Here is a 23337-nt window from a genome sequence, read left to right on the forward strand (position 1 = left end):
CAGCAAGTTTGCCAGTGAGCTTGGGAAAGTAAGAAAGAAGAAAAGTTATGGGTGGGCCAAGACAACTACAGAGATGCATGAAAAAATTCAGTGATCCAATCAGCATTCTATTTTAGACACATGAACAGCTAGGTTTAACCAATCATGTATTAGCTAGAGATGTGTGGACAGTAGAGATTTATTATAAATATAATCTTTATAGGGATAATAAATTTGGCTTCACTGGATCATATTGGTTATGGTGTGATGTCCCTGAACCTCCGCACCTGTCACGAACTGTCCTTATTGACGGATTTCGTGATGATTCGTTTCCAAAGGATTTCTCAGTACAAAATACCAACACGGCAAAGGGGGTTTGCAGTAACAATTAAAACAGTCTACTTTATTGAATGATTACAGCAAAATGCGTGTGAGGGAAAAGAGGGAAAGCAGGGAAAGCATATGGAAAAGTAGGGAGGTAAAGAGAAAAGAGGAGGCTATAGCTACCGCCCGTGGAAGCAACTGGGTCCTTTGGAGTCCAGTCGAGGTTCTGTCAGTCGAAGGGTCGTTCCCAGCGCGGGGAAGATCTTCAAATTGGACTAGCTAACTTGGGGGTTTTTATCCTATGGAGGATTGCGAAAGAGGTGGGGGGGATAATGCAATAGTTTCCTTCTTGGTCCAATAGTCCCAATAATCACTACCTGCGAGCAAACATCATAATCTGTACCCGCAAGTAAGCATCACGGTCTGTTCTGTTCCCCCTGCCAGTCCCTCCCAGATTTCAGTCTCAATTCTTGGGAAGAAAAGGAGTTTTATGTGAGTGTTTCAAGTCTCAGTCTTTGGGGAAGAGGTTTCTCCCATCTCAGTAAGTCAGTCACATTGGTTGCAGAACAAATGAAGGGTCTTCTGTGGGGACCACATAAAGGTTATTCCAGAAAAGAGTCCATCCAAGCTGAGAGGCAGGGAAATTCCAAGGCTTGTTGTTGCAAAATGGGTCAAGGTGCTCCTTTGCACAATTACTTGGCAGGCTGGGAGTCATGTCTCGGCCTTGTAAGCTTGGCAGACTTTCTTCAAACCTGGATATCAAACAGGATCTTTCAGTGGTCTCAGTTTCTGTCCTTTTTCATGACGAAAGTCATGAGACAAATGAGAGAAGTTTCGGACAGACTATCACAGCACCCTGCAAGAGGAGTGAGCGGGAGAGGGGAGAGATGCTGGCAGAAGGGCAGAACTCTGGGAGAGGGAGGAATTCTGCAAGAGGGAGAAGTCCCCGGAGAGAAGGGGGAGATCCTGAGAGAGGCGGGAGAGTCCAAGAGAGAAGGGGAAGCTCTTGGGAGAGGGGGAAGGACCCAGGGAGATAGGCCAGAGAGAAGAGGAGAGACTGGGAGCGGGCAGAGCCCGGGGGTAGAGAGAGAGGTGAGCCAGGGAGAGGGGGGAGAGGCTGGGTGGGGGAGAGACCAAGAGAGGGGAGATGCCGGGAACGGGGATAGAGCCCTGGCAGAAGGGCAAGAGTGCAGGACACAGGGAGGAGAGCCCGGGTGAGGGGGCATCCCGGGAGAGGGGAGACAGCCCTTGGAGAGAGGGGAGAATCCAGGGACAGGGTGAGCCTTGGAAAGAGGGGAGATCCCCGGCTCGGGGAGTCCTGCAGCCGGGCAGAGAATGGGCGCGGGTCAGTGCGTTCCGGGAGAGCGCGGCTGCGGGGCTGGCTCCGGAGCCGGAGGCACGTGGAAAGCGCTGCTCGGCAGCCCCGGCGGCGCTGAGAGCACAGCCCTGCCCGGGGAGGCAGCGCCACGGGCGCCGCTCGGGTTCCCAGCGAGGCCGTGGCACCGCTCGGGTTCGCCGCCGTATCCACGGCAGCTCGGAGCATCGGCCCCTGCCCGGGCCAGGGGGTCACCTGCGCCAGGTGCACCAGAGCATCGCCTCTGCCTTGACAACCCACAGCGAGCAGTGCTGGGACACAGGGACTGCAGATCCCCATTGGTGGCAGAGAAAAAAGGGCAAGGAATCTTCCATGGGAGAATATAGGCAATAGGATATTGCCTATATTAACAAAACCATTCATTAACAATAGCATGGATAAACAGAAGGTGCCTTTTCAGGTCCTGGTTTAAACTGCACACAGAAATACATTAAGGCAGCATTATTGCAGTTACAAAGTCAAGGGCTTGGAAGTTAGGAAAGGCCAGGATTAAGGCTGCAGCCAGCACCTTATTTCAGGCCCCTTGTGCATGCATGCCAAGATACATTCTTTAATTACATGATCCCATGCTCCTATTTCCCTACACAGAATGGAAGGTGTTCAGTCAATAAGATGAGGTGTCACTGTGTCCTATTTTGAAAAGGAAGTGAGTTTTTTGGGAGTTTGGTGGTCAAACCAATAGGTGCTGATACTTGAATATTGGCCAGTGTCCGTCCATTTGTTACTAATGACAAAGCTCCCTTGTGGGGTAGAGACACCATGTCCCAGTGGGGAGTCAAATTGGTCATCCCTAAGACACCCCAGGATTTTTAGAAGCGGCCACTGTGGAGCACCCCGCCCACAAGTTAACATGGCTGAAAAATGATCCAGTCTAGGTAAAACAGTGACCATTCAGTAAGGAAAAGATAGAAGCGCTTGAGGAGCTAATGGAAGAACAGTTGGCTAAAGGACACATTGAAGAGACATCTAGCTGCTGTAATTCCCCGGTCTTTGAAATAAAAAAGCCGGGGAAGGATAATTGGCGGCTCCTCCATGACTTAAGAGAAATAAACAAGAGAATTGTGGACATGGGGTCTCTCCAACCAGAGATGCCCTCCCCAACGATACTCCCCCAAAATTGGCAATTGGCTGTTCTAGACATCAAGGACTGTTTCTTCCATATTCCTCTACACCCGGAGGATGCACCATGGTTTTCCTTCTCAGTTCCTACCACCAATCAAAAAGCCCCAATGAAGCGCTACCACTGGAAAGTATTGCCGCAGGGAATGAAATGCAGTCCATCCATCTGCCAGTGGTATGTAGCTTCATTGCTGTCCCCAGTGCGCGCCCATAAAAAAGAGGCAATCATCCTATGCTACATGGATGATGTGCTTCTGTGTGTGCCCCCAATGACATAATACTCCAAGACACACTTGACCTAGTGGTTAAAGTTTTAACCTCTGCTGGATTCCAACTGCAGGAAAACAAGGTTCAGAAGATGCCACCTTGGAATTACCTGGGCTTGCAAATCACTGCGCAGACCATTGTTCCACAGAAATTGGAAATTAAGACTGATCCCAAAACCCTAGCAGATCTCCATTCCTTGTGTGGATCTTTGAACTGGGTCAGGCCTTGGCTGGGTCTCACCAACAGGGACCTAGCTCCCCTTCTCAATTTACTGATGGGAGAGAGAGAGCTAAAAGAGCTGTATTCCGGCAGACCCATGAACTTGTATGTGTTTTTCTTAAAAAATGTTTGTTTTCCTTTGTAGAACAGAAAATCCAGCTCCTACCCAATGTCACAATGAGCCCTGTTTGAGTTGTCATCCTGTTCACACTGAGCAGTCTGACAGCTGCGTGGGTCGTTCCTCAGCCACGCCAAAACATCTGGGTGACCCGGGCACAGACACTCCAACAGGACTGTGCTGCATGAACCTGGCACCAAAGGCACCCAACGTCCACCGTAGCTCTCCGAGAAGTGAAAAGCCTGATCGAACAAGTCAAGCAAGAATCCGAGGACTGGTTCAGCGGACTGTTCAAGGATTGGGGACTCTTGGGGTGGTGGACTTCTATGATTAGGACAATTTTGTTGTTTTTTGTAGTTATTTTCCTAGTCATGTTAGCATTTGGGATTTTACGTCACATACTTTTAAAGACTATCAATGGTTTGGTCTCCAGTACTGCAGAAGTCAACCGCACAGAGTTTGTGGAACTAAAGCAAATTGACTGCAGAACATGAGTGGTGGACAAATTCATAATCTGCAGCCGAAATAGTCACACACACTTTTACTTTTAGTTAACAGAAAAGGTGGAGGTGTTGTATTGCACTAAATAGTTTATTTAGTTGTTGTTGTGCACTGGGTGATAGGAAATTTTACTGAGTATATTAGGTCATGTGGATGGTTTTTTCCCTCCCCCATCACATGGTCTCTCCCTCACACATCCCCCCTGTTATACACACCTGGTGGTGTGTCCCATGGGTACCTGTCCCCGCCCCCATCCCCTTGGGTATAAAACTGCACTGCAAGGGTGCCACGCCCTCTTTTCTACCTGGGTGGTCGCCGTCACCAGAAGTGTCCTGTCCCAAGCCAATAAACGGGATACTCATCCCCACATGGAGAAGAGCACTTCTGGTCTTTTACTTTCGTCTATGCAAGTCCATGTGGGCTAGAGTCTGAGCTAGCCGGATTTGGACTCTTTTAAGCCCAGAAACCCACGGATTACTGCAGCTGGTCATGGTCCAAACCTTTCCTAACTGTTTAATATTCTTAAGGCAAGATATTTTTATGGTCTCTGCTCCTTCACAATTGCTACATCTATCCCGGTCACTTCTAGCTTTACGTTCCTAATATATTTGGTTCTCTTTAACTAAGGTACGTTCTGCAAGCTATATTACTAACTTAGAATCTTACCTCATTTTAAAATCTTATCTAAAATATGCAATCTTCTACCATCCCAATTAAAGTCCCAGCTGGCCCCTTAACTCATCTGCACTTTTCAGTTATCCTAATTACATTTTCAGCTAACCCCTTGACCCACCTCAGGCACATCCCCAATTCCCTCTCTGCCAGCAGCTCAGAGCTGCATTGCACAGCACTTGCTGTGCACAGACAGCACAAAGCAGGCTGGCCTGGTGGCCCTGAACATTTCTGCAAAACACTCTGCATCTCCCCGCTTTGCTGTGGCTCAGTGCACAACTGCAGGATTGCAGGCGCTTCCTCCCAGAGCTGCGTGAGGCGCTGGCTCCTGCAGATGTGACCAGCCAAGCTGTCCCTGCCTCCCGCTGGCCTCGCTTCCCCGGGCAGAAGTGCCGTGCCTGAAGGAGGCTGCCCTGTGCTCCAGCCTGCCGAGCAGCCCGGCTCCCTGCCCCGGTGCCCAGAGTGAGCACACACCGCTGACCTTGCCCAGCACTTACAGGGCAGCCGGCAGAAGAGGAGCAATCCTCAGGCAGCCCAGCGGCCCTCGGCTGCCCTTGGCCTTTCTCTGCTCCCGGGCACACTCCAGACGGCCGATGCCTCCAGTGCGGGCTGTGCCCAGCACGGCTGCGCTTCCCCTCGGCAGCAGCCAGCTGCCCCCGGGCTCTGGGAGCGCAGGATTCGCCCGCTCCCAGCAAGAGGCACCCAGGGCCTGGCTGCTGCCTCTCGCAGCTACAAGGGCCTCCTTCCAGCCTGCCTCTGCCCGGGCTCAGGCTGCTCCGGCCTCTGCCGGGGCTCTGCTGCGGCTCCGCCCCGGCCAAGGCCGGGCCCGCTCTCCCCTCACAGGCGCTGACAGCTCTGCACCGCAGGAGACCTTCCCGAGCACCCTCTCTGATCTTTCTGCTCTCTCACTTCAGCAAGGCTCTCCTTCCACCAAAGACATTGCACTTAGGGATACAATTCCAAGTGACAGGAACCCAAATGCTCTTGAGTCACAGCTGCAGGCCTGAATCCACACAGGATGTCTTGGCTGCCCCACTCCTCCTGTGGTTTTTCTTGCCTTTTCCGCCTCAACCAGAAATATCACAGCTGTGCCTAAATGGGCCAGTGGGCCATATTCCAAAGGCAGTGTGGAGAGGGTGAATGAAGAAGAGTCTTCCCCACTTTCAAAGCACACCAAAACAGCCATAAATGTCACTTTGCACCTTTAAGAGACAACTGACAGCTCAGAAGGAAATGCTGAGCTCGTTCACAGGGTGAGAAAGAATGGAATCTTCCAGATGAGTTAAAATTTCAGAAACTTTATTTATTCACAATCCTACTCAACAATCTTGTAAGGGTCATTATTTACAGAAAAATGGACAGCTACTGAACAAACTAGCCTAACCTTCTGGAACTAAAGAACTAGGTCATGTTTTTAATACAACTGCATTCATCTTATTGTATAAAAAGTTGATGTTGTGAACAGAAAAAAGAAGCAGAAGAGTTGCTGACAGATAAAGCAACCCAAATGGAATGACCCTTACAGCATCAACCAATTAGATTAGGAAAAAAAAGTGTGCTTGCCTCATGGACAAAATAGAGCTACCAATCAAACGATGCATGGACAAAGCAAAGCAACCAACCAAAGAATGCCTGACTATATAAACCAAGATAGGAAGTAAATATAAACTACGTTTAGAAGCACAGTAAGTGGCTTCTCTTTGATTCACATTGAATTATGCAAAGTCTTTTGTCTTTTCTCTACATCATCCTACTCTAAATCCTACTGCTCTACAGTCCTAATCTACAATCCTACTCTAAGATGATTATAGAGTATATGGTCGTGCTGTGATTATAGCATTGTTAGCTTCTCCATCCTCCTTTTCACTGAGATGATGAGTGGGACCAGGGTGGATGCAGGCTCAGCTGATGTCACGAATGGATGCTGCTCACAAAGAAAAAAACAAAAAATAAACCACAAACAACAACAACAACACAAACAAACAAACCAAACGAAACCAAACCAAAACAAAAACCACCAAAAAACAACAAAGAACAATGAACCATTAGATTCCAAGCTCAGTGCTTCACAGAGTCAATCAGGATTCCTCTAGTTCCTAAAAAGACCCAGAAAGAGGAGTGATGGGACCATCTGCTCCCCAGCCATCATGTGCAGGACCTTGCCATCACAGGCAAACCTTGCCCAGAATCCCATTCATCTGTTTTCTCTGGTTGCTTCATCTTGCTGGGATTTTGGCCCTGCCAGTGCTCTAGAAATGGTGCTTTCTGTCCCTGGGATTTCCATCTTTCAGGAAACTCCAATGACTCACATGGGTCCCTGTCTTTGAAAGACAGGCACTGTGCTGATTTCCACAGGGACAGAAAGCAGTGTCAGCCTTTCCATGCCCTGCCCCTCCTGTGCTGGTGGCACCTTCCTTCCCAGCAGGGCCAGCCCAGTGGCACTGGGCCCTGCACTTCCCTCTCTGCCACACAACCTGGCAGTGACCCTGGGGCAGTTCCCGTCTGCTTGAGTGTGCCAGGCAGCAGATGGGGCTGGGACAAGTCCCTCTCAGCTGTCCCTGTGTGTGTGCCAGAAACCCCTAAGGGTGGGCTTGGGGCACAAACCAGGGCCCCTCAGAGGCTCAGAGTGAGCCCCCCACAGCCCCTCCTGCCCACAGCCAAATGTCTGACCCCTCAGCTGGGACTGGCTTCCTTGCGTTCCTGCACCATCATTTCATGTCTCTTTACCCTGCATTGCTCTACTTCAATGCTTTTGCCATTAGATAAAAACTAAAAAAACTAAACACGTACCAAATTACAAAACAGGATGACAGAAACAGTCAGAAAACAGAGCACCTCTCCTCTCAGAAAATGCAGAGAGAAAGGGAGCTATTCAGTTTTGTGAAAAACAGTCCCCAGGGAGACTTTATTGCCACTTTTCAGGACTTCAGAATGGCTTTGAAGTAAGTGTGGGACATCTTTTTTAACAGGGCCAGTAACAATAGAATAAATATTATAAATGGACAAATATTTTTAAACACAAAGGGGATCTAATCAGAATATGACTAAGGAAGAACTTGTTTACTCAGAGCATGCTGCTACCCTGGCACAGGTTGCCCCTTGTAGGGGGCGGCTTGTAGGTGCCCCATCTCTGGAACCATTCCAGGTCAGGTGGCAAAGGGCTCTGAGAAACCTGATCTCTGTAAAGCTGCCCCTGCTCACTGCAGGACACTTGGACCAGAGGACCTTTACAGGGCCCTGCCAGCCCAGCCCAGTCTGGGATTCCTCACTGTTTTCATTTGAACAGCACCAAGAGTGGAGGTGAGGAGGAAGGGGCTCATCTGATGCCTTTGACTTCAGTGGAGGAGGAGCCCATCCCTCAGACCCTGTTTCACCTGCAGCCCCTTCACATTTTACCTGCAGGAGCTCCTTGGCAGACCAGCGCCGCGCCTCGTCTGTCTGCAGGCAGCAGCTCAGGAAGTCCCGCAGGCAAGGCGAGCATCGGTTGGGCTGCCGCAGCCATGGTCTCTCTCCCCTGGCTGTCAGGAGTTTAGCCTGCAGAAAAAGGAAACACCAGGCTCCACCTGCTGCTTTCCCATCTCTCACTGCTCTCCCATTCGTTCCCATTGGTTAAGCTCCATTCTGCAGTGGCAGTTTCTGCTCTGGCAGAGAGCCAGAGATGACTTTCCTTTACCAGCCAAAAACCCAAACCCCGATGCAGCCACAGCTTTTCCAACATTCAGCACATCTTACCTTGGCGGCTGAGTTCATTGACTGGCCTAGTTAGTGGGAGCTACATCAGCAAAGCACATTTGCTTCCCTGAGGATTCACACCAGCTTGACAGGCTTTTTTGGAAGAGGGACTTTGCTATACTAACTCTACTGTTTCCAAGGATTAGTAATGATTTAGAATCAGGTGAAAGGCATCTCTGCAGTACTTGTTGCTCCTGTAAGCACAGCTGCCATAAAATAAAACTCATCAAGCGTCTTGTCCCCTTCTAGAAAACAGTGGTAATTGGAAGGAAAGAAAGGAAATCCACCAGGTATTCCTCAGGAGAGGAAAACAAACATTTGGAATCTCATAGTCAAGAAAGACACTTTACGATGCATCCACAAATATATTGAGATGAAAATGCCTGCTTGGGTGCACAGGAGCCACCTGCAGCTCTGTCTCTCAGCTGTAAATTTCAGCTTCTCACAGTCAAATCAGAAGAAGTTCCATGCTTATGGTTATCCTCTGCTCAGTTGGATACTCAAGTCAATGCATTAATGGTGTGCCCATTGTGGATAGTGTTGGGTAAGAAATGGGTGGTTTAGCAGGATCTCCATGACGCCAGGCTTTGGCCTGGTCTCCATAAAAACACCCTTCACAATACTAACAGCTCTGTGCTGGTGGCACTGAAATAGTTGGTGACCAAAGAGAGACTTTGTTATTATCCTCTTCAAACCAGAGGAAAATTTCCAAGTCTAAAACAGCAAACACACTCCCTTTCAGTACAAATAATTTATGGCAGCTTTTTTTGCTTTTCCCACACCACCAGAGGTCACAAAGGGGGTTTTATCCTGTTCCTCTGCAGCTGTGCTCAGCCACTGGACATGGTGGGGAGCTGGAGTCCTCACTGTCATTAGAACTGTGCAGGCCAGGGATGGCCCTGCTCCTGTGGTAAAGGAGCACAGCACCGGTGTCAACTGCCCACGTTGGATCCCAGCCCAGGCGCCTGGCTGCAAGCTCATCAACTTGTTAAGGTACCAAGAACAGCCAAGGGTTTGGCATACAATTCTAACTGCAGTGGGAGAAAAACACATCCTAAACTTATCCAGGCCACCCACACACAGGACTGAACAATGTACAGATGACTTGAAAATCAGAAAGTTTCCAAGTTCCACAGGATTTGGAAAAGATGCTACAGTATGGAGGAAAATTGATGTGCTGTGGTTCAAAAACAAAAAGGAAAGAAGAACTACTTGGGCATTGCTTTGGTGGTTGTTTCTTTTTCACTTTTTCTTTTTCCATAAAAATGAAATTGGGAAGACTCAACTTCCATTTCGAAGGATATTTATCACACATCCAACTGTTCCACTGAAAAGATCTTGTCCTTCAGAGACAGAGCTCCAACAGGTTTCAAAAAGCAAATGAGAAATGTCAGGCATGGCTAGAGGCCAAAATGGCAGGTTTCTGAACTGGTTAGGTTTCTGAACTTGGTGGAAGCACTGCCAGCAGATGGCAATGGGATTTTGTCCAATGGAACACAGAGCATGGGACAGGTGAGAAAGACAGAGGTATCAGTGAGTATTTGGACCTTACCAAGACAGGAGTTTCATTCCAGTAAGGAACTTCTTGTTCCAGCATTTCAATGCCCACGATTCCAAAGGACCATATGTCCACTTTGGGGCCATATGGTTGACCTGCCAGCACTTCAGGCGCCATCCACCCACAAGTGCCGGCCACGGAGCTCCGTCTGCTCTGCTCAGGGGTGAGCTGAGCAAAGAGGCCAAAGTCAGCTGTGGAGAAAACAACAAACCATGAAAGCCAGCTCCAATTTGGAAACCAAGCCAAAGAATTCCTCCTCATCACACAATTGTCTCCATAAGTGATACATAGATATTATATTCATTACACTACTTTTTCTATGAGCAACAAAGTGCGCACTTAAGCTGATGGATTCTACGATATTAACAAGCAGCTACAAAAAGTTATAACTTATTCTATTTCTAAATATTTATAATCTATAACATCTTGCAAGAGCTAATACAAAAATGCCAAAGCAAATATTTTCTGGGCATTTGTCACACAGTTCCTCATCCCAGAGCTGGTGGTTGTTTTGGAGGAGCTGTTGCTCGCTGCAGAGGGCAGGCTGGAGATGGCAGGGAACGGTGCTAGTTCATAACTCAGCTCCCAGCACCTTCAGCTTCAGCCATTTCAGTGAGGACTGAGGTCTCTCTGTCAGCACAGAGAAAGAACAAGGCTGGGCTTCTTTGTGCCAGCTGGGACTGTCTGTGTTTCAAGCTCTCATGAGGGCCATTTGCACTGCTTTGAGTTTATTGGGATACTTCAAAACTTCAGAAGTTCTGAACAATTGGAAGGATTGCAGCTCTTTGAAGAGCAGGCTTCAAAGTGCCAAGTCAGAGTCTGCCTTTCCAGCCATCTTTTACAGTCTTTGATGGAAGGACAGTTACTTCCAAAGGGAATGATGCACAGAGGCCAATATTGACCCAGTGTTCCCTTTGCTTCCCAGACAACCACCTGATCTACCTTGCCAGGAGGGCTGCCCTGCATGGGAAGATGATCGAGGGAGAGCCTGTGACCATCAGGCAGGTGGAATCCATTTGTGGATACACAGATTTGTAGATTTTTCTACTTCAATTGATATATCCATATAGTTTAATTTATAGTTTTATAGAGGGGTGTCTTTATAGGTATATATATACATCTACAGAGTTAAATTGATACATATCATTATAAATAGGATAGTAATATATTTGTATGGATGTAGTTCCATTTATAGATTTGGAGATTTACATTTATATATTTTTGGAGTAGCATTTAGATGCCTACATTTAGATGTCTAGATTTACATGCCTACATTTAGATGCCTAAATTTACATGCCTACATTTACATGCTTAGATATCAATCTAGAATATGGCATGGTTATTTCCTTAGGGGTATGTGGAAGTTTAGATGCAGAGATTGAGCTGTGCAGGCCTAGGCTGCATTTTTACCTCTTTCCCCCCTCGGCTGCCTTTCTCACCTCTTGCTTTTCCTCCTGTGCCCCTGGGTCCCCTCTCCCTGTGCTGGCTCCGAGCTGGCGGCCGGGCCGGGCGGAGCAGCACTTCCAGCCCCGGCTGTCCCTGGAGCGCTGGGAGCTGCCGCTGGCCCCAGGCACTGTGCCCTGAGGAGCTGCTGGAGGACGGGGAGACTGAGGGGGCTGAGGGGGCTGAGGGGGCGGTGGCGCTCAAGGGACGGGGACCCTGAGCTGCTGCTGGGGCTGAGGGCTGTGGGGCAGCCGAGGGCCATGGTGGCACTGAGGTGACAGGGAAGTGGCACAGGCTGAGGGGCTGGCGGGTCTCGGGGGACAGGATGGGTCACAAGGGACTGAGGGGGGTGAGAGGACTGCGAGGGGCTGAAGGAACTGAAGGGGGCTGGGGGTTCAGCGAGAGCATGGCGGGGCTGAAGGGATGGAGGGGCCAGCAGGGAGCACAGAGGGCTCCGGGACTGCAGCTCTGCCAGGCCTTGGAACCAATTCCAGAGCCTCCACTTTGGCAGCAGCTGCAAGGAAGACCTTGAGGACAGCCGGAGACTGACGGGAGGCAGCAGGGAGAAGCTGGAGGCCAGCAGCAAGAGCAGTGAGCGGGGACCTGCTGCTGCCAGCCCGGAGAGAGCCCGGCTGAGGCCACAGGCCCGGGCAGGCAGGGTGGGGCTGAGGGTGGCGTGGGCTGTGGCCGTGGGCACTGCCCGGCGGGGCAGGAGCGGGCCCTGCCCGTGCTGGGGCTGCTCAGCGCAGCTGCCCCGGCCGGCACAGGGGCTGTCCTTGGGCAAGGCGGCTGTGCCGGCAGGGCCGGGCTGCCGGGGCTGCGCCACGGTCCCGCCGCGGCTGCGCTCACCACAGCCTGGCCCGCTCGGCTGCTTTCTCTTTCTGACCCTCCTGGGGAGGCTCTGAGATTTCCTCTGCCCTGATGGAAGTGCAGCTGCTGCCCAGGGAAACGTCCCCATACTCACTCAGTGTTCCCTTTGCCTGATGTCCCATCTGCTGTCCCTGTCCAGGAGAGCTGCTGTGCACGGGAGGAGGAGAGCGAGGGAGAGGCTTTGAAGATGGGGCAGATGGAATCCCTCTGCTTGGAGTGCTGTTTAAAGATACACGGACTTGCATGTGAACTGGGATTATGAGATGGATGTGTACATATGTAGCCTGCTATTTGTACCGGCATGTTTCTGTGCATATGGTGTTAGATTTATGAATGTACTATGTATATTTGTATGTGAAGATACCTGCATATATACAGGTTTGCAGTCAGTATTTGTGTCTATGTGTATCTAGTTCTTTTAATGTATTGTAATATCTGTGTTTAGATTTCCATATGTATACAGGAGTGTAGGTATCTATTTGTATTGATGCAGCTTTTGTCATATGTCTTTTTAAATAGGTATCTTGGTATTTGTATCTGTATATATGTCTGGTTTTATATTTTTAGATGCATATTGATCTATTTCTCTATGTATTATATTTGCATGTATATACAGATGTATAGCTGTACAGTTGCATTGATACAGATATTTAGATTGGTACTGCTCTTTGTCTATTTATAGATAGGTTTGTTTTAGGTATCTGTTTCTTGAATGTGATAGGTAACATTTAATCTATATTCACATCTCTATGTTGTGGTAGTTGCATATGTACTCAGTTCTATTTAATTGTGTATGGAGTTGTATCGTGGTGGAATTCTATTTGTTGAATACTTGGTATTACAGAGAGATACGGATATTTTTTGTATTTCAACATGGGCTGTATGCTTGTCATAATATGCAAGAAATTAAGTTGTTAATTTTCCCTTGATCTCTGTGTATAGTGAGTGTTTGTAGAGGTTTCCAATAAATTAGGTTTTGTTAGTGGAAGTTGTTATTTGTATGTTTTTAAATAGTGTGGTGTAACAGTGAAATAACTTACTTTTTTAACTTTAACTAAGATCTGTATAGTCCTGTGTTGTCAGCGGTGGTGTAGCAGTTTGTAAGAAATGCCATTTGTCAGCTGAGATGGATGTGTTGTAATTTGTGCTACCCAAAGCCATGAGCAGATGGAAATGCCGAAGGATTTTGGCCATGAAAATCTCCAGCCATGCCCAGCACATGCCACAGTTTCCCCTTCCCAGGAAGTCACCTCCTCAGATTGGGCTCAGCCAGGCAGTTTGCTTTGCAGCTCCGAAGACTCTTTTCATATAGATTCCTCTGCCAAGTCTCTTCCAGGATTTTCACCACTTTTGGCTCCCCAGCCCCGCTTACAGAAGGTGGGGGGGCTTTGGCTTTGGCTCTGTCTGCAGGGGAGTGGGCAGGGGGACGGACAGAGGCAGCGGACGACAGCCAGGGCTTGAGCAGGGCAGGGATGGCTCTGCCCAGAGAGATGGATGAGGTGGAGGTGGGAGAGCTCAGGAACATTGCTGTGGAAACACAGACAGTTCATTTAGAAGCCTTGAAGCCTGTCTCATTCTCTGCTGGGGTGGGGGGAGAAAGCATGCTGAGATCGCAGCTCAGACCTTAGAGGTTTTCAGCTGTATCCCTGCAGGTGGGGATACCACGTGGAACCTGTAACAGTCCATTGGAAATTGTCACAAATACAAATTTGGGATCTGCAGCTGGCGAGCTGCCCACTTTGTATGAATCTAAAAAGATCCAATGTAGTGAATCCAGATGTGAGTTAGCAGGCTCTGGCTTTCTTCCTGTCACCAAGAACTTGGAGCCTTCCTCCCCAACCCTTCCTGGCAGGGCTCCCAGGAAAGTTGCTGCAATGAGGACGCTATTGCCAAGAACTTGGAGCTTCTTGGCAGGGTTCCTGGGACAGCTGATTGCTGTGACAACACTACCTGTTCCTCTGGATCAGATACTGGAGTGATGAAAGGGAAAAACAAAACACAGTCTGAATCAGTGGTAAACCTTCCATGTCAGCTACCTAACTGCTCTAATATTATTCAAAATTTAGGAAAAAGTTTGGATTCAAATAAACAACTCCTTGACTTACCTGTAAGACATGGTCACTATGCAAATCCATAGTACAAAACTCTTTCTCACCATGATATCAAACAACTTCTAGGAATGTACAAACTTTATTATAACTTTATCTGATCAGCCTCCAACTGTAACACAGATGCTAAGAGCTTGCAGTAAGCTTATTTCTCCACAACATCTTGCTAATGTGCAAGTCAGTGCTATTGGAAAGCAGATTGCAGAATCTCAAGAAAAGTTAAGGAAAACATTTCTTGAGAAATTTTTGGGAAAGGTTTTGGGAGAACATTTGGGACAAAAATTGGAAAAGCTTGAAAAGGCCCTTGAATCACAAACAAAAATGTTTTCATAATCTGTTGGCACTGTACAGTCGGACTCTGATAAAAAGTCTTGTTGCTTTGCTTGTTGTAAAGCAGGACCTGTGAAAACGGATTGTCCTACAACAACAATCCGACCTAAACAACTTTCTATTTGCCCTTGGTGTCGGATAGGGAGGCATCTTGCCAGGCACTATCGTTCTCAATTTGACAGCAATGGCAAAGCTTGGTTGTTAAAGAGTTCAGAAAAGAGCGTGGATTATCACCGCGCCTCGACACAAGCAGTGGCACCTCCTTACAGCCAATTACCCAGTCAAGTGGTATTGGTACCTCAGTCATTTATCCCTCAGTCAGCCATTCCTCAAATGGTGCCAGCTCAATACCTTCAGGTACAAGGTTTGAATTTGCCTCCTGAAAATTGACACACCTTCTAAATAATTTTTGTTCTGAAAGTATTTCTACTGGAATTATCAGGTTTTTTCAACAAAGACAACACCTTTTGATTCTAGGCAGAGCTACCAACAAAATTTTCAGACTTCCAGTCCTTCCAGCAACTGTTTCAATAAATTGTAACAAAGAGCTAACAATTTTAGCTCTTGCCTTTAATGTTCCTTAAGTGACTCCACCAAAACCACCTATAGCTATTGCATTTCTTTCCCCCATGAATACAGACAAGCCAAACAACTTTCCAGAGAATTCAATGGTATCTGTGCCATTTGGAACCTCAGATCCTGAGGTCTTTTGGGTGCAATGTTTGGACTGCAACCAACCAAAATTGACTTGCTACCTACCTGACTCACTGTGGTAAAACAATTTACATGACAGGCATGCCAGATACTGGTGCAGATGTCACTGTAATTTCTCACATGTTTTGGCCCAGTGATTGGGATTTGGCAGCTCCTGCAGGGTCCCTTCACAGGGATTGGAGGTGCTACTGTGTGTTTGCAAAGTGCATCTATGATTATCATTACAGGTCCTGAAGAAAGGACAGCGACGGTGCATCCTTTTGTTCTTCAGAAGCTTCTCATTGTCTGGGGGAGAGACGTCCTGTCCCAAAGGGGAGCAGAACTGGAAGTGGGCCTGTGATGGAAACCATGTCGAAACCTGCCACCTGAAAGCTGAACTGGAAAACTGATCATCCTTCATGGATTGATCAATGGCCTTTAACCGAGGAAGAATTTAATAGTCTTAAAAGACTGGTCACATCACACCCACAAATAGTCCCTGGAATTCACCAGTATTCATCATCCACAAGAAGACATCGGACTCCTGGAGATTGTTTCATGACCGAAAGAAGATTGATGAAGTGACTGAAGACATGGGACTGAAGACAGCCTGGACTTCCTTCTTTACCAGTGATCCCAAAACACAGGCCTCTTGTTGTCATTGATTTAAAGGATTGTTTTTTCCACATTCCATTTCATCCCCATGATGCTCCAGGATTTGCCTTTTCAGTTCCAGCCATCAACTGAAGAGAACCCATACAGAGATGGCACTGGAAATCATTGACTGTAGAAACAAAGAATTTGCCTTTAATTTGCCAAGATTTTGTCGCATAAGTTTTGTCTCCAGTTCAACAGAAGTATCCAAGATCCAGGATTCTACACTACATGGATGATTTGCTCATCGCCTTTCCAATGCAGCCAGAGATGGAGCAAACTCATGCTAGTGTTGTTACTGAAATCCAAAACGCTGGACTTAAAATTTCTATAGCCAAAATTCAAGAAGTTCCACCCTGGAAGTATCTGGGATGGAAGATGACTGAAAAAACAATAACACCACAGAAGATACAGCTCCAGACCAATGTCAACACCCTGCAAGATTTACAACAGCTTCTAGGAGAAATCAATTGGATCAGGCCCGTTTTGGGAATCACCAGGGATGAACTGTGTCCACTTTTTAATTTGTTGAGAGGAAGCTGCATCATCAACTCTCATAGAAATTAAACACTTGAAGCTCATCCAGCCCTTGACAAGGTCATGGAGGCTCTCCAAAGACAACAAGCTCATTGCTGTATTCCCAAAAGGCCATCCTTTTTTGCAATTTTAGAAGAAAAAATGCAACTTTGTGGTCTAATTTTTCAAAGGGACCCTTCTGAGAGAGATCCTTTGTTGATAATAGAATGGGTTTTTCTTCTCTACAGGTTTCCAAAGACTATTTTCACAGTTTTAGAGCTGATAGCACAAATTGTAATTAAGGCCAGAACAAGACTGTTAACCTTAGCAGGTCAAGAATTTGCAGGTATCTACTTACCACTGAAAAAAGATTATTTTCATTGGGCAATGCCAAATTCTGATAATTTGCAATATGCTTTGGTAAATTTTCCAGGTATTTGTGCTGTTTTTTACACAGCTTACAAAAAGGCAAAATTGGGATTCCTTTTGGAATGTTGTCAGACACAGATTCTCAGTTCATAGCTCAAACGGAACAAAATTTCTGTAAAACACTCCCAGTTAACAAGGACATACTTAGCCCATGGAGGTCATTGCCCAGCAGCAAGGCTGAGAGACCAATCAGAGTCTAAAAACAGAAATGAGAAAAATTTTGCCAGGAAAACTCCCTGAAGCGGCCACAAGTGCGTCCCCTTGCACTACTGAGGATCAGAATTCCAGTGGCTACTAAAGAAAACATGAGATCATAGGAAATGCTCAGTGGAAGACACTAGTAAGTAACAATCCTTTCTAGAGAAATTTTTGTGATAGGAAATGATAATTGCAGTCTATGTGTGTCATCTTTTGAGCAAAGTGCTCTCATCTTTCCACAAATTTCTGATGTGACTATCCCTGATAACTTTGGATACTCAGGTACATCCTCATTAACCTGAGGAAAGTGTCCATGTCTGAAAGTACAGCAACAAGGCACTTAAAGAAAAGTGGAAAGGAACCATTTCATGGGTTTCTAATCACTCCTGCAGCAATAAAGGGGATGGGATCAGTACATTGATACACCTTCCCCCAAGGAATGCCAGCCCAAACACACTAGGCACTGGAGGGGAAAATATAGATGACAATATCAAGACTCAATTTCTCAGAGCATGGAAAAAAAAGTTTTTTATGCGGTGTAGAATTAGTTAGTAGAAATTCCATAAAAGAAGAAGATGAATCATGAAGGGGCAACTATGAAAAATCCTCCGTCTCAGCCCACTCTCACCAGCAGAACTCTTGCACACTCTGTCAACCAGCAGCAGCCACCAGGCCAAGGGGAGGCTCCCCAGCACAATTCACCCCATGCCCCCCACGGCAGCGTTCCTGGGGCTGCTGCACTGCAGAGCTGTAGGAGCAACCCCTGACCCAGGCTAAAAAGGATCCAAGTCTCAGGGTTTAACAGCTGACATTTTGCTGAACCTCACTTGAAGGAGAACAGAAGGGCAACGATGGCTCAGCTGTTCAACCACAAAACACCCCAAGAACTCTCAGGCACAGGCACTCAACATCATTGGCATGGAAACAACTGAGAAATTTGTAGAATACTGTCCAAGGAAGATAGGCAGTCACAGCCCTATTGAATGTTCCCAAAGGTTATCCTCCCTCAGTCAATTTCATATTCTTCCCCAAAAGAAGTTATGGCTTTGCTGCTAACAGGTCTACCATGTCAGCTGAATGAATAAATGGCAGGAAACTTAGGAAAAGCACTTGACTTCAAAGTCCCCATAGGTCTGTGCATGAATCAACATCTATCTAGAAAGGCTGGTTGAAAAAGACTAGTTTAAAATATGCTAAGAAATGGACAGCATTTCCATAAGAACACTTGAACCCAATTTCTCCTTAAAACCCATTCAAGTACCTTTGATTTATTAAAATTATGAATATTGTTCTCGTACCGATATCCAACTGTGAGGGACAAAGACTCTCTAACAGTTTAAAGTTAGGAAGTGTATGTGTATTGCAACACTGGGCAGCATGGGGGATAACTCCCAAATACACACTGCAATTTACAGGTGATTACAGAGTCCTTTTATCTATACAAGTATCGAATATCCAAAATACAAATACATATTCATAGCTTTGGTGCATCCCATTCCCTGCTTCATTTGGTAATTAGTTCAAAAGCTATTAAGAATCCATAGTTTGTTCCTTGAAATGGGTCGGTGGTCCCTTTCATGGGGTGGGTTCCCAACATGAGGAAGTAAATGAAGTCTTCCTCGTTCTGACCTTTCTACCTTTTCAATGCAAATATGACAAATGAACCCTTGGTAGAACTCCCGTTCCCCCTCTTCAATTGGTTTCAGAACAGAGGAGGCCTACAATTGTCTCATGTTCCTAAAAGCTATTTATCACTTTTTATATTCTTCACTAGAAACCCAGCTAAACAAACATTATGTGGACATGCAATCAATTATTAGTTAACTACTAACTCCTAACTTCATCAAGGCCTACCCATTTATTTTGATTACCTCTAATAAAGCTTACCTCTAACTAAAACCTCAGCTCCTCTAAAATCTCTAAATTCCTTAAAGTTTATGTCTCAAGAGTTTCAACCAAGGGAAGCTAGACATCCCTGTTATGAGATTTATAGTCCTTGCAATCAAAAGTTGGACCCACATCTGGAGACTGGACCTCACCATCTGGGAGACTTCTTCCTGCTTTTGGAAAACAAACCACCACCACCACCTGGGACACTCTTTTTTCTGGGATACATCCTGAGAAAAACTAAATCACAATAATGTGCAGAATTGTGATGTAAAAATTGGGAATAGAAACTGCTGATGAGCAAAAATTGGGAATAGAAACTGCTGAGAAAGCTTATGAGTAGCCCCACAAATACCTGCAGGCCCCAGCTATCGGTGTGCAGTTGGAGGGAAAACTTCCCCCACTGTACCCTGCACTGTATTGCTCATATTTTACCATATTAATTATTAAATTGATTGCTGCTTGAATATTGGCCGAGTCAAGCTTCTTGTTTATAACACTGATACACCACAGAGACTTTGGGGTTGTCAAAGTGGGACACAAATTTCAGTCTGGGAACTTTTTGGAATGCTTCAAGTATTTTTTTTTTTGTGTTGTTCTGTATTTTGCAGAAATATTGCCATAATCTTCTGCTTCCAGAGATTCTTTTCCAAGTTTTTAGGAAACTTCCCTCTGCTACCCTCCCAGATCAGACCAATTCCCAGGACTCCTTCCCAAAGTGAGGTGTAGCTCATGGCCTCCACTCTCCAGCTGGAACAGAAGGAAGCACAGAGGTTGCAGTTGTGGGAGGCGAGCTTCTCTTTCCTGCCTGCTTTCCCTTTGGGACAGGTTGGTGTGTGCTCATGTGATAAAGGCAGGTTTAAACTCTGCAGGGGTTGTGTTTCAAACTGCTCCATCCTCGAGCTCTTCTGTGGATATCCTTGGACAAAAAGCCTCTTGCAGAGAGCTCCCCATGGGCAGGTTAAGAAAGGAGCTTGATATTTCAGGGTTGTGACTGCTGAAAGCAGTTGATTACTGGAGGCATCCAGAGCTGGGAGTGACTCCTTTTCTCACCTGCCTGCAGAAAAGGAAGTTGCAAAGTGGGAATTTCATTTGTGGAGACAGCCCCCAGGGGTGTTTGCCAAGAGATGGGCTGGCAGAGAGGCAGGGCTCCTGCTAAACTTGCTGTGTGTTTGTTTTGCTGGTGGGGAGGGTCAGGGATGCAGACACAGACACCAACAGAAGGAACAGTGTAATTTACTGTAATGCAAAGGTGCAAGAAAGGGTCAGGAAATGATAAGCTAAGCAATGCACCTCAGCATTATTACAAAAGGTTACCTCTGGTGATTAAGGAAGATACATCACCAGGTAGCCCAATCCTTTCCCCTTCATCCAGGGCTGCACATCAGCTGGGGGAAGCTGTCCCAGCCAAGCCCTGCAGAGCCACGGCCGGGAACCGGGAAATCCTGCGATGCCTCCACCTTTGCCGGCCTCGAGGCTTCCGACCGCGCTGTGAGAGTAGCCCGGCTTTGATAGTGCTGGACGAGCAATGTGCCAGAGCTTCTGCTGGGGGACAGCTGGTTTCATTCTCCTCTTGGTTTTCTCCCTGAGCCTGCCCAGGGCTTAAGGAGGAGCCAAGGCCAGGTGTGGCCTTGTCCATTTTCCTAATGCCAAAAGGCGAAGACGTGTTTCACCAGGGAATGGATGCATTGATCCATTTGATAGTAATACTTGGTAAAGGAGCAGATCCATAGAACATTTGGTTGGAGAGGTCATCTGCAGGGCAACTTTGGCACAGGTCCTGTTTTTGATGTTTCAGTCAGGGTGTGTTGTTCAGGCCTTAGTCCTTCAGTATTTTGTGGTGCAAATCAATGCTGTGCAGAGCTGGAAACAAACAAGTCTGTCTTTAGCACATTTGAGACAGGGAACAGGATTAGCCCTGCAAGGCCAGGCCAGGGCCAAGAGCAGAAGGCCAGTGTGATAAACAGGGCCAGGAGACCTGGCCTTTATTAAAGACAGCCCTGGGTAGGGAACCTGAGTGATTGCAAACACCGCCACTGCTCCCACAGGAGAACACTGAGGAGGAGGAGTGCAGATTTGTCTCTCGGCAGAGCTCGGGCTTCTGTCCTCATGGAAGTCCTTGAGAAGAAAATGTTGGCTTGTACCTTAGGGATGTCATGCAAGCTGGGTGCTACTTAAATTATGGCAGCAGGACAGGATCAGGTTCTGGTCACTGGTGAGTGATTTCTGCTGGGTTAAAGTCAGTTTATGTGCTGGTTTGTTGTTTTTGAGAGGGTTCATACAGTACCATCAGCCTCTCATTATAATTCAGCCTGCGTGCAAGTCCTTCTGGGAGCAGGGGAAGGGTTCCCGAGGGAAAGGGAAACAAATCTGGGATAAGCCGGAAAGGGGTACAAATACAGAGTAGGACAGAAAGGGATACAAATACAGGGTAAGGCTGAAAGGGGTAAGGAAAAGGTTTAACAACAATTAAAATAACACAACTTGTTACAGTTTTGGATTAACATTAACAACTCTAACTTGTATTAACTTGTGAACTTGTTCACAATGGAAAGGGATACAAATACAGGGTAAGAGGGAAAGGGGTAACTTAAAGGTTTACCATTTAACAACAATTTAAATAACATACCTTGTTACAGTTTCAGATTGATCCTACAACTTGAACAGTAGTAACTTGGGACCTTGCTCACAGCAGCCAGCACCCTGCACTTGCCCACTGGCAGCCCTCCAGAGCAAGAAGCCACTCCTGCCCAGGGGCTGAGGTGCCCAAAGCTGCCTCCTCCCCACTGTGCAGCTCTGCAGAGCCTGCGGAGCGCAGGGTCCTGGGCAGGCAGGGCAGCCCGGCTGCCTTGGAGCACAAGGAGTGTCCCAGAGAGAAACTGCTGCCCTTTGCTTTGGAACCGTTCTTTAGAATCTTGTCATTAATCCACAGTGTCTGATATGTTTTCCTTTCCTCTCCCAAATTTAACACAGCTTTTTGAGAAAATGGACAGATGTAGCTTCTGCTGCTGATGGTGCTTTTGTCTGCAGGTGAGGGCAGGTGATTTGAACCAAGGACAGAGTCCACTGTAAACATCCCAGCTTTGCCAAGTCAAGAAAACCATTCACAATTGGGCTACTGCTGCTGAGTAGTTTTCCTAGTTTTTGGAAAGCTTCGACCTTAAGAAACCCAACAGATTTTCCTCCAGGAGGATACCAGCAGTAGCATGATGCCAATTTTTTCCTCCTCTTTTCTGTGTCTTTCTGTGTCTTTCCCCCTCTTCGTACAACTAAAAAGAAACCTTTGTAACCATGTCATTCATTACCTATTTTGCATTTCATAGCTTTTCTTTAGAGTACCTGCTTATTACTTGCTTAAAGCATCCTTTTTGTTTGCATTAGCCTTGCTGTATTACAATACAGCAATTTTAATGCTGTGAAAGTCCAGTCAGTTCAAAGGGAATAAGTCATGTCTGATAGCAATTACAAGTCATGGTTCCAAAAAGTCTTGCCTCTTCCAAGGTCTTAATTCAAAACCTTCCTCCATGTCTATACCTTCATCCAGCATCTCTCTGAGACTTTGAGAACTCTCTGTGAATCTATTTCCTACCTCTCTCTCTTGTGTGATAAAATCTTCTTTGACAGTTTTGTCCATCATTTGTTGCACACACTGAAGCATGCAAGGTATTACTACTAGTGTCACTACCAAAACACCCAAAAGATAGAGACCGTTTTACAAGGTTCCCTTAGCCAAGGTGCAAAGCTCCATCCTTGGAAGAAATCTTTTAACCATGACCCACCATCTTCTTGAATTTGAGTTTTCAAATCTTTCAGCTTTTGTATGCTTTTGTGGATGGATTCAGAGTGATCAGACGGGTTCATAAAAATACAATCCTTCACATTCCTCACAACCATGTCCTTGGGCCAGTAAAAGAAAATCAATTGCTGCTCTGTTCTGTAAGGTTGCATGTCTGTCAGCAGTAACATCAGTCATCATATCACTAATTGCAATGGAACTATCACTGTATTCTCTATTCAGCCAACACCCCAATCAGTACAATGGTTTCAATGCCTCGCCTGAGGCAAGCTGAGGTAAAAATAAAGTTGATGTCACTCGTTTTGCAGGGCCCTTGGGTCTGAAATTGCTATGACAGCTTTCTTTGTAATGATGGGCAAATCTTTTTTCTCTATGTTTTCTCTTGATGGCCTTTTTAGCAATAGGTGCTATCACAGTGAGTTGTCTGATGCTACATGGGCCACCTTTAATTTTTGAGGCAATGCCCTGCCAGGCTCTATCTCCACAAATGAGCCAATATCCTTTCTGTGATTGTTGTGGGGTCGCATCTAGGTCATCTACTTACCATCA

Source organism: Fringilla coelebs, assembly GCF_963513975.1.
Source record: "Fringilla coelebs genome assembly, chromosome: Z".
Classification (NCBI taxonomy): domain Eukaryota; kingdom Metazoa; phylum Chordata; class Aves; order Passeriformes; family Fringillidae; genus Fringilla; species Fringilla coelebs.